Source organism: Choloepus didactylus, chromosome 21 (genome assembly GCF_015220235.1).
Source record: "Choloepus didactylus isolate mChoDid1 chromosome 21, mChoDid1.pri, whole genome shotgun sequence".
Classification (NCBI taxonomy): Eukaryota; Metazoa; Chordata; class Mammalia; order Pilosa; family Megalonychidae; genus Choloepus; species Choloepus didactylus.
The window spans coordinates 20,223,532-20,228,383 of NC_051327.1; positions in this window are offsets into that span (position 1 = coordinate 20,223,532).

Below are 4,852 nucleotides of genomic sequence, written 5' to 3' on the forward strand. Positions count from 1 at the left end.
GTGACCCAGTCAAAGCAAAGCCCGAGACTTCAGATGGATGATCAAGGGGAGAGAAGCCCCTTAGTCTGTGTGATTCTGAATGTGAAGTTGGAACGGCTGCAAGGGAAGCCAGACCTGGGGTGAAGCCAACCAGGGAGAGCACAGAGTGGACGGAACCCGGACACGACCGGAGCCCTGGACAACCTAGCTGGCCCAACCGGCCACTGGAGGCTTCAGCTACCATGCACCAAAGAATCTACTTTATTTTTAAGCTAGTTTGAGTTGAGTTTTTCTGGTACCCATCACCAAAAGCATCCTAACAAATGCACACACCTGAGAACCCCCTGCCCCTGATTGTGAAAACTGAACTGAGGTAGCTCGATTGGAGGAAGAGAAGACTCATCAGCTCCCTGAAAGCAGAGGCCATGCAGGTATCATTCACTGCTCTAGCCCCAGGGCCGGGAACAGGGGCTGACATAAGGAGGCACTCATGGAATGAGTGACTGAATCCAGTTCTGGCTCTGCCACTTCACTGGTAGTGTGACCTCAGGCAAGTCACTCCTCTTATGCAGCGCCTCAGTTTCCCCATCTGTACAGTGAAGCTAACTGCAGTCATGGAGGAAAGACCCAGAGGATGGGCAAGCAAACCCCACACTGGAAAGCAATGTTTCCCTCAGGGGACAAAGTTTTCTAAATTTTAAAAGAAGCAACTCCTTGGGTGAGGGGAGCTTGGGCATGGAAGAATTTCATCTGGAGTTCTGAGAATGACTTGGAGAAATTTCCATTTCTTCCTGGAATCCACTTCACACAGCGCCCTGGGGATGAAGGTGTCACAGTCCACTTTCTTTTCCACCTTCTCAGGTTTCCAGGAAGTGCAGTCACAGCCCCGGGCCAGGCCCTGCCTCCTCTGGCCTGGATGACTTGGAGAAAGGCAGAGCAGGGCTGGGGCGGTGTCTCCAGGCCACCAGGGCTCTTTCTTTCTGCTGCTTCTCCTCGCTGTGTTGGCCTTTAGCCTCCTGGTCACAAGATGGCGGCCAAGCCACAGGCGGGCTGGCCGAGGCGGAGGGGGACAAGGAGGAAGACCTTCCCCAGGAGCCCCCAATGTCCTCCCCATTTGGGTCCAGATGATAATGGGCCCACTCGGATAATCCAGCCTAATCTCCCCATCTCAAAATCCTTAATTTGATTACATCTGCAAAGTCCCTTGTGCCATATGAGGTAACCTCTTCACAGGTTCCGGGGATTCGTTCCTGGCTATCTTTGGGGGCCATTATTCTGCCTACCACACCTAGGATTTAAATTATTTATCTGTATATTCACACATACACACCACACACAGTTTGTTTGCCCCAGTATGTAAATTATATTGCTCTGTCCTGACTTCCCCAGGGGGTAGTTTTATCTCCTCAGCTAGCCTGCAGACACCTTGGGGGAGCCCTGGGCCTTCCCATCTTTGCCTCCAGATTTGGGCACACCTAGGCACTACACCACTTATGTGATGGCTGTTGGGCCAAACTGACCTAAACAGCTGACCTGGGTTCTGAGGTAGGCCTGTTTTCTCAGCATAATATTCTGGAAAGAACAACTGGATGTTTTGGTTGGCAAAGTCCTTTACACACCCCTTCCCTCCCTGCTCCATCTTACGATGATGAAGGGTCTCCAGAGTCTATTATAGTGCCAGTACCAAGCCAGAGAGCAAACCCTGGTTTACTGAGCCCCTAACATGTAATACTTAACTATATTATTCCCATTTCAGAGGGGAGGACACTGAGGCTCAGAGGTGTTGCTTCAGGACACAGAGCTTGGCAGAACTATTATATGACACTGAAGCTTCCAATCAAAGAGGTTGGTCAACAAGCCCTGGCCGTCAACAGCCACCTAGAGTTCCCAGATTGGTGTCCTTGTGGACCCAGACCTGATCTGAGTCTTAAAGGTGGGGTGAGAGCAGGAGGGAGCTGCCACCCTCTCAAGACCCCAGCACTGCAGTAAAGCACTGAGGTTTCTGGCTGCCGTGACGGGGTGGTGAGAAATGCAAACCACCCCCCACCCCCCCAAAATATATATATGTGTGTGTGTCTTTGTGTGTATGTGTGTGGCTATCAAGTTCTTGGAAGCAAAGTTAAGTAAATTTTGTTTTCTTTTTGCTACTGTGGCTGTTGTTTTCTTTCACAGAGTCTGTTGTTTCTCTAAAAACCTCTGGACTTACAGGCCAAACTGTGCTTTAATGAAACTGAAAAGAAATTCTTAGCTAACTCATCTTCAGTAGCCTGCTGTCCTCTGGTGACGGACTCGCTGATGCCCTCGTACAAACACTAGACACAACGAGCCCCTGCCATTGAGTGTCCGGAGAGCAGGCAGCCAACAGGGAGAGGTGGGTACACCAGCCGGCCTCCCAGGCAAAGGGTTTCTCTCCTGGAGGGAAGTCATGTTTCCCCTGAGTCACCACAAGCTAAAATTAGTCTTCTTTTGAGAATATCATGATGTCCTTTGGATACTGCTACCAGTCTTCTACAAGCGGGGTGGTGTGTGGGGTTGACTGTCCAGTTCCCCAACAAGGCAATGCAAAGCTTGTCTGTACCCCTCAAGATTCTTGGCCGTGGGATGTTAAACTTCACGTCTAAGAATGATGAAAATAATTGGGTTTGGGCACAATTATCTAAATGACAATGACATCTGTTAGAAACAAGCATTATACCTTAAAACACTCACCCAGTTGTAGAGGAGAAAAGAATTTATTCATGATCTTGCAAGAACGGATGCACAGCCAGGCACGTGGCAGGCGTGCCAGAAAAAGAAAATGGCAATAGTTATATCCTACCCCTAATATGCAAGTCCCTCCCCTGTTTCCCCATTGGCTGGGTACTCCAGAGGTTACAGCCTATCTGAGAAAGCTAACTAGTCCGCCTTTGAGATTTTGAATTGTGCAGCCTATCGGAGAGAGTTAACTAGTTAAAATTTCCTGCCAAAGAGTTCCTGCCTTTGATTATACCCCATATCCCTTTACATTCCAGTAACTCTGGTTATTTTTCCCATATAAGGAACTGGCGCTGATTCTAGGCTTACCTCATGGCTTTCTTTCTCTCCTTCCCTTTACCATGGAGCCTGTTTTAAGCCAGTTCTGCCGCCATTTTCCCTATTCCATGTTGCCTTTATGTAGAAGCTAAACTTAACCCTTTCTTACACACCTTTTCCCTTTTCTGTTCCAATGTATACTCCCTCGCAGCGGGCCCTTTGCGGGGGCGCTGTCACAGAGGGTGGCCCCTGAGGTGGCACAGGGCAGAAGGGATCTCTGGGTCTCACACAACAGGCTGCTTAGTGGCAGCAGGATTCCCTGCTGCCTTGGATGCAAAATGGAAACAGTATAGCTACTTTGCAGAAAATAACATTCAATAAATGGTTCTTTTCTCAGTAAATGATTCCTGTGGTTAACGGTCACATAGAATATTGCAATTTATGGAATTAAGAATCTAAGCTGTTCTGCTGCTCCTCAGAAAATACCTACCATCGATTCTTGTCATTTGTGGTAGTCATGTTCTGTACAGTTGCTGCGAACACTGAATTAGTGAATATTGAACCATTATTCCTAGGAAAGTACAGGGTGAGATTCTGCAAGCCTCTGGTCACAATATTTTTATCAACTGATCAATACATGTGCCGATTTGAAGGTATTATGTCCCCCAGAGAAAGCCATATTCTTTGATGCAATCTTGTGGGGCAGAAATATTAGTGGGGATTAAGTTGGATTAGGTTGTTTCCATGGAAATGCGCCCCACCCAACTGTGGGTGATGACTCTAATTGGATGATTTCCATGGAGGTGTGGCCCCGCCCATTCAGCATGGGCCTTGATTAGTTTACTGGGGCACTATATAAGTTCAGACAGAAGGAGCTAACTTGCTACAGCCAAGAGGGACACTGAAGAAAGCACAGGAGCTGAGAGAAGAGCTGCAGGCGAGACAGTTTGAAAAGGGCTGCCGAAAGCAGATTTTGCTCCAGAGAAGCTAAGAGAGGACAAATGCCCCAAGAGCAACTGAGAGTAACATTCTGAGCAGGAGCTGCAGCCTAGAGAGGAATGTCCTGGGAGAAAGCCATTTTGAAACCAGAACTCTGAAGCAGATGCCAGCCACGTGCCTTCCCAGCTAACAGAGGTTTTCCAGACACCATTGGCCATTCTCCAGTGAAGGTACCCGATTGTTGATGACTTACCTTGGACGCTTTATGGCCTTAAGACTGTAACTTTGTAACCAAATAAACCCCCTTTATAAAAGCTGATCCACTTCTGGTGTTTGCATCCGGCAGCATTAGCAAACTAGAACAATAACCTTGTCCTATGTGTGTATCTGTTTAAAGACACCTTATTTAATATATATTGACTCATTAACATTGAACTCAAGGCCAACAGTGCTATAACTCATGCCTGAACAAAGCTTAAGTAACACGTGTTTTCTCCATAAGACACATCACAGCCTTCAGCACTTCACTTGGGGGCCATTTTAAACAGTGAAATCATCAACAAAATCACAAAACCATTAAAAACATGGCACTAAATATACCAGGAAAAAGGACACTTGCTTACACACTAAGAGAACTGAAACCAGAAGGCAGAGCATTACATTGTTCGACCTCAGCTGGGAATGTGTGTGTCCAGTGACTCAATTTTTTGCTGCTAAGTGCGTATCTGTGAATGACTGCAAAAGTGCCACAAGCATTGATTTGGGGGATTACAGATAAATTTTAACAAGTAGGTGAATTTGCAAATATGGAATCTACAAATAGTGAGGATCAACTGTAGTTTGCTTACTCAATAATTAAGTTTACAGATCATTTACCCATTTTTTCTATAAAAAATGGAAAATAAGGAAACAAAACCAAAAA